The sequence below is a fragment of the Bubalus kerabau genome, chromosome 1 (genome assembly GCF_029407905.1).
Source record: "Bubalus kerabau isolate K-KA32 ecotype Philippines breed swamp buffalo chromosome 1, PCC_UOA_SB_1v2, whole genome shotgun sequence".
NCBI classification, from domain to species: Eukaryota; Metazoa; Chordata; class Mammalia; order Artiodactyla; family Bovidae; genus Bubalus; species Bubalus kerabau.
Window position 1 is genome coordinate 214,439,520 of NC_073624.1, and position 12,047 is coordinate 214,451,566.

The window sequence follows — 12,047 nt, forward strand, 5'->3', positions numbered from 1 at the left end:
TTTCCTGAAAAAGACACAATGCAAGAGTCCTCTTCTAGACCAATAGAGTAGGAATTGAGGGGTTTGGGGCTGGAATCTGTGCAGCAGCTCACACACCACCCACTCTCTCCTTCCCTCCCAGTGCCCGCTTCTCCCTGGCTCCCCTCCAGGGAGGACTCAACCTTGCTTCTCCTCTGAGCTCCTGGGCACAGGCTCTCCCCCACCCATGGGGCATGGAGGCCACCATCTGTCCCTCTAGACTCTGAGCCGCTCAAGTACAGGTGGTGTGGGGTCTGCATCGAGAGTCACAGTAGGTGCACAAGTGGGCTATGACTGTCTGCAAGTGCTGTTTTCTCTGCCTCTTTTTAATATTATCTCAGGGCTTGTGATTGGTTCTGATCGTTCAGCCTCGGGGCATGCAGAGCTCTTGCTTTTGGTAATTACCCCAAATCCTCCCAGCTGCAGACAAAGGGAGCCGTTGCTCTTTGCAACGGGGTCTGGATGGTGATCATTTGTGACTTATATTAATATTACAACAATAACATTTTTCATGGGTAAGGTGGGTTTTTGGTTTTGTTTTGTTTTGTTTTTTTGTCACTGTAGGAAATGAAATGCAAATTAACAACTGTAAAGATTATAACATAATGAAATAGGACATAAATGATGAACTAATGAATTAAGTGACTCCAAGGCATGGAGGGGAAAAATGCCCTTCAAAAGCAAACATGCAGATGGAGCAAGAGATTAGCAATCTGGGGAGAGGGCCGCCCAGCCCAGGGCCTGAATTTGCCCCTCCCGGTGGATGGTCTCTCTCAATACTTTATCGGACTCAATGGCTCTCCTCTGTCCAGCCAGTTGCTTTAGCCAAAACAAAACAAAACAGGAATCCTCCTTGAGACCATTCTCTGCACATCCCGTCAAGTCAATGTGTCACGATTCTTAAAGATTTCCACTTCCCTTGAACCAGCACCCTGCCTATTTCCGAGTTCAGGAGCCCATTCCCCTAATACCCCTCCCCACCCTGCTGGGAGCCTCAGCCCCTCCAGGTGCAAAGTATAAGTACGTGCCTGTCATTCCTCCTTTTAAAAAAAATTAATCAATAAAGTGAAGGACAGGGAAGCCTGGCATGCTGCTGTTCATGGGGTTGCAAAGAGTCAGACGTGACTGAGCGACTGAAAAATGACAACAAATCAATAAAGCAAATAATAAGAAAAATAATACTTTCAAATAATAAAAAGCAAAGCAAATAATAAATCACCGAACAAACAATAAATATCCTCTCCAGTGATTCTCCACTGCTTTCTCCTTAGTCCCTCTTTGTTCAGCCTCAGATAAAGGAAACTACTGAAAGACGTCCCTATGAAAGAAGGCTCAGTGCCCCATGGAACAGGTGTGCAACACTGGGAAAGAGGAGCCTCAGAATGGCAGCGGGAGGTGTTCTCCACATGGACAGTATCAGAAGAGGGGTGCATCACTGCTTTAGTCAAAACTTTTTGGTTGCAAATTCAGAAATCCAGTTCAAAGTGACTTAAGCAAAAATGGGAAACTAAAAGTCTAGGGATTTCGGGCATGGGGGGATCCAGAGCAGAGATGATGGCTCCAGGGCTCTGTCTCCCACTATGTCTCCTCGGTTTTGATTCTGTGCTGGCTGTTCACTCTTATGGGTAAAATGTCCACTAACAGCTCCAGCTAAGAACCATGAGGCAAAAGAGAGCATGTGTCTTATTCTTTGTAATTCCAATAAGGGCCCTAAGAGTACTCCAACTAGACCAACTTTGGTCATGCATGTGAACCAAGCACTGAGAAATGAAAAAATGCAATAGGCGTCTTCCTCGAAAACAGCTTCCAGCAAGCATGTCCTCCTGGTTTCCCCCCCTACCTCCCTGGTGCCTTCTTTTCAGAATCTTTGTCAGTTTCTCCCCATCTCTCCCACTATTCAACATTGGCCAGTTGAGGACACAAGCTTCAAGCATCTTCTTCTACTAACAATCCTCCACTTGTGATATCATCCAGTCTCATGACTTTAAATGCACTCCATCTGCTGACCCTCCCAACTTGATTTCGCCATCCCAGACTCACTCCCCAGCTCCAGGGTCTCTTGACAGCGTCACTCTGGTTTCTAACGGACATCACAAACCTTACGTTTCCAGGATGGAAAGCCTGTCTTTTTGCTCCAAGCCCGCTCTTCATACATCGTCCACTTCTCAGTGGAAATCCATCCTTCTATTTGCATATGCCACAAACACCCTTACTTCCTCTCTCTCTCCATATCCAAATGATCAGCAAATATGTCAAAATCTGACCCTTCCACTTCCTCCTCCCCAGTGCCGTTTCTCATCTGGGTTACACTGAGCCAGCTTCCCAGGAGGCCGCCCGCTTCCACCCTTGCCCCACCGTCCATTCTCAACAAAGTGCTCCTGTCCAAACATGGGTGAGGCACCATCACTGCTCTGCTCAGAACCCTGCAGGGGAAGTCTGAGGCCAGGCTGCCAGCATGGTTGCATTCTACTGACAGCTCTCTTCCTGGTTTACAGATAGTCTCCTTCTCGCCGTGTGCTCACACAGTAGAGAGAGGCAGTTCCGACATGTCTTCCTCGTTTCACACAGGCATTAATCTTATCATGGGGTCCACACCCTGAGGACTTCATTTCAACCTAATTACCTACCAAAGGCCCCACTTCCCAGAAAACCATCACTTTGTGGGGTAAGGCTTCAGCATGTGAATTTGGAGAAGCCACAAACATTTGGTCCCTAACATCACACTGAGGTGAGGTGCTGCTGCTGCTGCTTAATCACTTCAGTCGTGTCCTACTCTGTGACCCCAGAGACAGCAGCCCACCAGGCTCCCTCGTCCCTGGGATTCTCCAGGCAAGAACACTGGAGTGGGTTGCCATTTCCTTCTCCAATGCATGAAAGTGCAAAGTGAAAGTGAAGTCACTCAGTCGTATCTGACTCTAGCGACCCCATGGACTGCAGCCTACCAGGCTCCTCCGTCCATGGGATTTTCCAGGCAAGAGTACTGGAGTGGGGTGCCATTGCCTTCTCCGGAGGTGAGGTGCTAGTAGACTAAATTTCCACGCTCATAGGGAAGGGAAAGGGGTACACTCACCCTTTAGTCTCACCAGGCTGGGGCCAGTGCTGGCCCTCACCCAGGTGCTAACACCTCACTCCATATCCTCTTTGATGGCTCATCTCTAACCCCGTTGGCCTCTCTACAGTCATCAGCCCAGGGCACCACACTGGCCCTTCCTGGCCCAGCAAGCTGGGCTCACTCTCTGGCCCAACGTGCCCAGATACAGGCCCAGAGAGCTGCCTGGGGATGGCATAACGTTGAAGCAGACGCTTCCAAGGTCCAAGGAGGCCACTCAGGCCATAAATCCAGGCTGGGTGGCGTCCCACTCTCTCAGAGGCTGGGGGAACCTCGCGTGGGAAACTGGGGAACTGCATGGATGGGCACCAGGCTGGCAGATTGTCCCCCAGTGCCTCCTCTCAGGCAGCCTGAGCAGATGAGCCCTTACAAACACCGATTCTATTTTCATACAAATGTCTGTGGTTGTGGCAAATACACAACTGGGAGACAGAAATATGACATAAAAGCCAAGTCAATTCTGCAGAAGGTGCTTCCTGGTGTTCAGGGGGCTTCAGAGAGCCATGTTAGCCACCTGTCAGAAACAGTGAGGGAGCCAGATGGAGCTCTTTGGAGAAGCATCAAACAAGTTGGAGATGAATCTTCATGGAAAGGGGTAATGCAATCAGGCCCAGGGAGCCACTGGTAGGGGTAGGCAGTGCTATTCAGGAAAGCAAATAATTAACGACAGTCTGCTCCACTCAGCTTAGGGGGGCAGCTGCCGCCACAGGACTCAGCTATCTCCTGAACGACCAGTGCGCCTAGCTACTGCAGAGGTCCCCTTCCTCCTGGGGAGCCCAGTGATTCCTGAGAACATCACCGAGTCCAGGAGCCCAGGAGGACTCTGTACCAGATCTGAGGCTTTGCATGAATTTCCTGCCCTGTGCCTTCCTCCTCTCCAGTTATCATCTGAAAATGGCAAATGAGGGCTCTTCTTGTGAGGAGAACTGATGGAGTCCAAGTCATGTACTGCAGCATGAAGTGAAGTGAAGTGAAAGTTGCTCCATCATGTCCAAATCTTTGCGACCCCATGGATCATACAGTCCATGGAATTCTCCAGGCCAGAAAACTGGAGTGGGTAGCCTTCCCCTTCTCCAGGGGATCTTCCCCACCCAGGGAATGAACCCTGGTCTCCCACATTACAGGCAGATTATTTACCAGCTGAGCCAGGACTGCAGCATAGTTATTCTTTACTAGAAATGAAGGGAAGGAGTGAGGAGGGAGGCTTCTAAAGTCCAAAGTCACAGGCAAAGCCAGTGCTCCAGGAAGTTAAAAGGGTGGCCTTACTGCAGGGCTCCTTAGATACGCTGATGAACATGCAGGTGACATATTCCCTTACACCCTCTATGCAAGAGACCAGAGTTTGCTGATTTTTTTCACAAAGCTACTTGAGGGCCCAAAGTTCTCAGAGCACATTCCGGAAAACACTGGGTGGGCCAGCTGTTTTCTTTTTCAATGTCAAAATTAGCAAGTACTAATTAATGTTCCTCGCTGATCCAGGCTACGAGACCTGGACTTCAGGCAGGAGTCAGGCTCACCCACCAGACTGTGGCATCAAGGACATGTCGTTTCACGCGTGCTGCCTCAGTGTTCCCGTCAGTCACACAGTAGCTGTTAACACGTGCACGGTTCAACCCACAAAACGCCCCCTGCACATACTCTCCAGCATCGTGGACTCACTTTGCTTCTTCTTCTGCACCTCAGGCTTTGGCAGGAAGAATATTCTGGAAAGGTGGCCCAGCAGCTTTGCAGGATCCAGAGACCAGAGAGAGCCCAGAGTGTGTGGTGGCGACCAAGGATTTGCCAGTGCCACCTACAGCTTGGGTCTTGCTTCTCAAAGCATCTCTGGAGGCTGTGGGAGACCATGGGAGCCCTTCCAGAAGCACCAGGGGTGTCCTTATTCCAGGGTAGCTTGGGCAGGGCCTGGGGCTGGCCGAGCTCCTCCAGGCACAGTGAATCCCTTGCCAAGAGGAATGTTTTTCCAGAGGCTCAGAGCCCAACCATGAGTCACAGCAGGGCCCCCACATGAGAGTGTGACCACCCTGCTGGCATTTTCAAGGCTCCTTCTCACTGCATGGATGCAGTAGGTGGAGGTAGACAGCAGCTCTCAGCTGAATAAATGCAGAGGAAGTGTGAGGCTCAACAGTCCTGAATTGGGAGCATCTGAATACCCACTGGAAAGCTGGGGTGCTTGAAACACAAGGGGAGAAAGTGAAGTGCAGTGATAGGGGCAAGGGAGTGGCCTCTAGAGATATTGAAGAGGTGCTGTAGCCACTACCCCCCAACACAATCTGCACCACGGGGGGAGTTTGTTTTTGTTTGAGTCCAGTACTGCCACTTACTGACTCTGTGGCCATGGGTGATTGACTGGTTCTCTCTGTGCCTCGGTTCCCTCATCTGTCCAGTGGGGGCAGGAATAGTGTCCTTAAAAGGCAGCAGGGAAGGTGTGAATGAGATCACGTAAGTAGAGGGAAGTTTAGCTCTAAGTAGAAGAGAACTCCAAAGATGGGCGTTTGCCTCTGGCTTTGGACCTTGAAATCAGGAGACCTCCTTGACTCCCAAGCAAAGGCTTTGCACGGTGACACCTGACAAATCACTTTATCAGAAACATACATACAGTTTGACATGCAAGGACATGTACTGCGGCGTTACCCATACAACCCAAATTACCCAAAATAGGGAAAGTGTTATATGACTGCAGATCCACAGAGTGGAATACGGTGCAGCTGTTAAACCAAAGGCAGAAGTAAAACTCTCTTTACAAGTGAATCTCCATCCTGTAAACCTCTAATACATATAAGGTGTGACTACAAGGTAAGCTACCAAAATGTCAGTTGTGCCAACCTCTACCTGAGGTTGGTTCCATGAAAATTTTTTCATTTTTTCCCAATTTTCTGAGACAAATTACTTGAATAAAATGAGTTTGAGGAGTTTCACGCGCATGCCACCCACCAAGGCTGATGAGAAATCAAACATCTGTTGGGATTTAGGGAGGCCTCTTTTCCTTCCTAGAGTTGTGCAGTATTCTTGGGGCACCCACACAGAGCAGAATATTCAAGAAGAAGAATCTAACATCTTCAGTCCTCTCTGGTCACCCCTGATGTGGCATCGGTGGTGGAGCTCTGCGAGGCCCGTCTCACACACTGTCCTCCCTGAGGTCCTGCCCATCCTTAGGGGACGCCTAGGCTTGGGGCACTATCTCCTTTGTTGTAAAACCTGCAGATGAAACCACCAGCCTCTTCCTAGGTTTAGGAAAAGGGCCCCAAATGTTTCAGCGAGAACAAAACTGACCTATATTCAGATTAACTGCCGCCTGCGCCCTGTATTTCACACACACCTCGGGAAGGGACCAGGACATTGGAGGACTGCTGCTCGGTGTGCATGGCATTGGAAAAGGTCTATGGAAGGGCAGCTGGCATCCCAGCTGGAGCTTCAGGAAGGCCTGGGGGAGGTTTCGGGGTCTGGTGCAGGGCAGGGCAGGGCAGAACAGGGCAGCCAGACTGCGGGGAGGGTGCAGAGGCTGCTACAGTGAAGAGCACACTCAGAGTGGCTCACATGTCACTGTGAGAAGGTAGAGGCAAAGATCCTGACCCAAGGGCAGAACCATGGAGATCCGGAATATGTGACTCTGGGCCACATCTTTCTATCTGGCCCCTGGCTCCCCAAGGCCCTCCATGAGCCTGATTCCAGAGTGTAGGGATGGGCGGCAGCAGCGGACACTCTGAGAGGTTCCCCACTTCCCCGAAGCCTGAGCCTGCCCCTACCAGGGTCAGTCCATCCCCCCGGTGGCTGGGTTCTGGGCCTTGCAACCCCTCGTCCAAGGACACTCACATTTATGTTCTCTATCAGGTCAGAAAACGGGGCTGTGCTCTAGAGGGAGTAAGCTTGATTTGGTCTAAACATAGCAGGGGCAGACTCAAGAAGCACCCACAGCAATGTGCCAGCTAGGGGAAACCTTTCATCTCTCCCAAGCTCTCAATGAGCCCCCTGCACACATGGCTATCTGCCCTGTCTCAGCCTGTGCCCCCCCTCCACTTAGGGCAAGAGCTCTACAACCTGAAATTAAGGCCTAATACTATGTGCTTCTTGACAGCTGGTGAAGAGGGGAGGTCCTCAAACAGCCTAAGTGCTTTGCCCCTCCCTCAACCCACCCCCACAGATAAAGTGCCCTGACCAATAACCTTCCAAATCACAGGGGCCAGTCACAGTTCCGGCTTAACCCTGAGTAACCGGGCTCAGTTCCCTGCCAGTCACTAAATTGCTCAAACAGGCCAATTACATCCTCCCACGGGAATGGAGGCCACCTCACCCTCTTCATACTACAAAACCTGCCACTCATCAATCCCAGTTGTCCACTCCATTCCCACATGCAGCCTCTGTGTGGCCCTGTTTCATGTGCGGCATCCTCCTTCCCCAGGCTGGGCGTATACATGACCCATAAATTGTTGTCAGTCTCATCTGTCCAGTGCTGGCAGCTAAGTGTCCAACATTCCCACCATCCTAGGGTGAACAAAAAGCAATGAAAACATCGTTATATTCTCTCTTCCCTGAGATGCATGGTGGCCTAGGCAAAGCCAGCAAGGGGAGACACCCAGGAAAAGCACACAGGTCCAGACTGGGCCTAGGGCTCTATCCCTGAGAAAGGCGCTCTCCGCCAGGCTGCCCACAGCCAAGAGGTCTGAACCACTTCCACTTTTCTAGTCTTCTGATTAAAAAACAAAGACATGCCAAGATAGAGCTATAAACCTGTGGCATGTTTTAAAGACTTACATTTAACAAATTACTTCTTTCGACATTAAAATCTCACTTGCAATAATTCCTAAAGTCTGAATGTGAAAAGGTGGTTGTGAATGGGAGGCTTAGGTGCCTGCTCCCTGCCCTGGCACCAGGCTAGGCCCTGCACCCCATGGGGAGCACTGGGTCCACATGTGACTGGCCAGACCTGTCCCAGGGACCATTAGGCCAGGGCATCTCCAACTCCTTCTTTCTCCTGCCCTCCCTGCCCCTCCCCACCACACCCCCCACCCCCCCTCTCCCCACCCCCACCTCCGCAAATCCCATCATCCTCCTGCTTTCAGACCTCTGAGCTATGGAGACCTGGCTGGACCAACTGCCCCCTGCTGGCCAGTTCTCTGCTTGCCCCTGGGACTTGCTGGGCTGTGGCTTACCAGGGGTGCCCAAATTCCAGCTCTGTCAGGGAAGCCAAATGACCTTGCCATCAAGCTGCTGGTATGGAGCAAAGCCTGGATTCATCAGGAAAGACTAAGGTCTTTTGTGAGAACTGAGGATTGGCCTCATCTCTGTCTCCTGACAAACCCTAGAGCCTTGTGTAACCCCTCGTGAAGTCTGGCAGCCTACACTGCGCAGGAACCCCTCCCCTAGGAGGCTCCACCCCTCCACAGCCTGCCTTGTAGGCATAGGTGGTCTCCCTGACCCTCTGAATCACGCAATGGCACCAACCATGAACCAATGTACATCCAGCATCCTGCTCCCATCACTCCTGCTGGCCAAAGATCTCAGCCCAGTGCAACCTGCTCAACATCCTTCATAAACCCTGGTCTCAGAGAGACTTCAACTGACCCTTCCATCTCCTTCCACTGGCCTCAGCTGTTGCCAGATGTTTCCAGGGAGGTGGAGGAAGGTCTCAGCCATGGAGTATGGGTGCCTCTGGTCCTCAAGTAGTGTAGGCTCTGCTAGACAGTCCTTCTTTTATTCACTGCATACTCACTGCACACCTACTACGTGCCAAGCCCTGTGCAAGGGGTTAGCAACACGGGGAGAAACAAGCCGAACACTGCCCCTGCCCTCATGGAGCCTACAGTCTCACAAAGGTGGCAGACAGGCAGCCAACAGCAACACCAATGAGGATGCAATAATGATTAGAATCCAAGGTGCCCAAGAGAAACCCAGAGCCTTACGAGTGTGCCCTGGGGGCTGCCCTCCACCAGGGCAGGGGTGCAGAGGTTAGAGGAAGCCCACCTGCAGAAGTGAGGTCAGGATGCGAAGGTTGAGGGGAAGGGCAGTTAGGAGAGCAAGAAGAGGAAGGTGCTCTGGGCAGGGAGAGGAGTACTGTGTGGAGCCCAGGGCTGGTGCTTATGAAGTCCCAAAGGAAGGTGCCTGGGGTCATGGTGTGAGAAGCACAGTGGAGGTTTGGGGGTACTGAGAGCAGGCCAGAGCCAACCCCCTAGCCCTGGGACATGGTCCACTTGAGTGAATTGCTCAAGCAAAATCCTCTGAGATTTTGGGGGTCCCAGGGTCCCAGGACTGCCTCCGGCAGCTGGCTCCTTCCAAAACTGCATGGTGTCCTCCACTATCTCACAGTCTCCAAAAAGAAGCCAGTCAGGACAGAGGACCCAAAGATCAGCCCAGATGATGGACAGGGGCTGGGTAGGACCACAGGAGGGGGCTGGGGTGGCACTTTCCTCCGTGTAGCCAAAGCTGCTTCCAGGGCTCCAACTCTGCTCCTCCAGGCCAGGCCTGATGGTAATGACCACGGTGCGGGGTGGGCGTGTGGGAGGAGGGTGCGAGCAGGGTGAAGGGCGCATGAAGCCAGGACCGCCTGCCGCACTCCAGACGCCCTGCCCCTCCCTGTACCACCAGCCTCACTAGTCACACCCCAGATGGTACTTACTGTCAGCTCTGCTACTGGATAATTAAGCTCCCAGAGGTGCTATATTTAAGGTTTTGTCAGCACTGCTATTTATAAAATGCTGCTTCTCAGGCGTGGGTTGGAAGCTCAAGGGGAGCTGGGGGTGGTGAGCACAGTGCTCCTCCAGAACTCAGAGCCACTGGCAGCCCAGGTTCAGGGCCACAGAGCTGGTGGGAACATGTAGGGTCACCACGGTAGACACAGCCCAGCCACATACCACCACCATCCTGGCTGCAGAGAGGCCAGTGTGCAGGGCAGGGCAGGTCTTCACCCACGCTGCTCTCTGCCTCACATCCCCTCATCCCCCTCCTGTCTTCAGTTGTTCAAACCCCACTGTCCTTCAACATTTGGCTCAGCCGCCCCTCCCCCAGGCCTCCTTTGTGTCTGCAGCCCGCTTCACCTTGATGCCGCAGCTGGCTGTGTTCCTGGTTTACAGAAAGGCCTCTGCTCCACAGAGGCAAACAGCCAGGGGCTTTGTGTTTTATTTTCCTCTCATCCCCGCCTCCAAACGCACTCCACTGGATCTCCTTTCCTGTCGCTTGGAGACATCTCAGGCAAATCCTATAACTTTGGGGTCACTTCTCGCCGTAAGGATGATCTCATCTTCAGGTATTAAGAAGCCTTAGCCAGCCCCAGTTTAAATCCAAACTTTACACAACGGGAATGCACTTAACAAAGCTGAACTGTACAATTTTCAATGGCCAAGATGGGGTCGGGGGGTAGGGATAAACCAGGAGTTTGGGATCGACATGTATTTACTGCATGTGTGCTGAGTCACTTCAGTTGTGTCTGACTCTTTGTGACCCCATGGACTGTAGCCCACCAGGCTCCTCTGCCCATGGGACTCTCCAGGCAAAAATACTGGAGTGGGTTGCCATGCCCTCCTTCAGAGGATCTTCCCAACCCAGGGATTGAACCCTCGTCTCTTAGGTCTCCTGCATCGGCTGGCAGGTTCTTTACCACTGGTGCCACCTAGGAAGCCCGTGTACACATTACTATCCAAAATAAATAACCAACTAGGACCTACGGTATAGCACAGGGAACTCTACTCAATATTCTGTAATAACCTAAATGGGGAAAGAATTTGAAAAAGAATAGACGTATAACTGAATCACTTTGCTGTTCACCTGAAGCTAAGACAACATTATTCATCAACTAGGCTCCAACATAAAATTTTATTTTTATTTTTTTGTGTGTGTGTGTAATAAAGTTTTATTAAAGTATAAAGGAGATAGAGAAAGCTTCTGACATAGGCATCAGAAGGGGGCAGAAAGAGTACCCGCTTGCTAGTGTTAACAATGAAGTTATATAATCCAAAGAATGTCTGGAGGTTGTAAAAGACCTCATCAGACCTACTCCCATAATTTCCATTTTAAGATAACACTGTCCTCAGGCAAACAGGTTTTTAAAACAAAATGGTCAAGATGTTACATGTTATGTAATGTGTCATTTATCTCAATTAAGAATACATTTATTTAAGTTTCTTTTTTAAAAACTTTCACAACCAATTTTAGCCTTTTTGTAGCCCCTAACACAGGCCCATGCCTCAACTCAGGAACCGGTGGTCAGGGCATGTCATGTAACTACCTGCGGAGAAAGAAGCAGAACCAACAGGAAGTATATACATGTGACAGAGAGGATGACTAACTTTAAGGAACTGGCGCACATGATTATGGAGACTGGCCAGCCAAAAATCTGATGTTCCAGTTCTAATGCCGTCAGGCAAGAGAATCTCTTGCTCAAGAGAGAGTCTGCCTTTTGTTCCAGTCAGTCCACAGGTTGGATGAGGCCCATCCACATTGGAGAGGGCAGTCTGCCTGACTCAGCCTACCGATTCACATGTTCATCTTATCCACAAACACCCTCGCAGACACACCAGAATAATGTTCGAATCAACAACTGGGCACCATGGCCAGTCACGTCAACACACAGCAAAGTAGAAGAGAGTCAGGAGGCCCGGGTTCCACTGTTTCTGGCCCTTACTCCTTGCTTATCTCTCCGGGCCCGAGTTTCCACATCTCAGAGGATGATACAAGGCCTGTGAACCTCTCCGTCCGCTATAAAGTGCTCTACGCTATGTGAGCCGTGGTGGTGGCGGCGGCAATCATTTTGACTATTTTAGCTGCTCTTGGCAAATGACCGGAAGGTTGCGGAGGACCTTGGCAGGGTTCCTACCTGCAGCTGGGGTCATGGTGGGGGTGGAATAATTGCCAAATACCTTCCTGGCATGTTGATTTCCAGACAGGATTTATGGGCCATGGGAGTCATTATTTCAGAGCAACTTAACAAAAA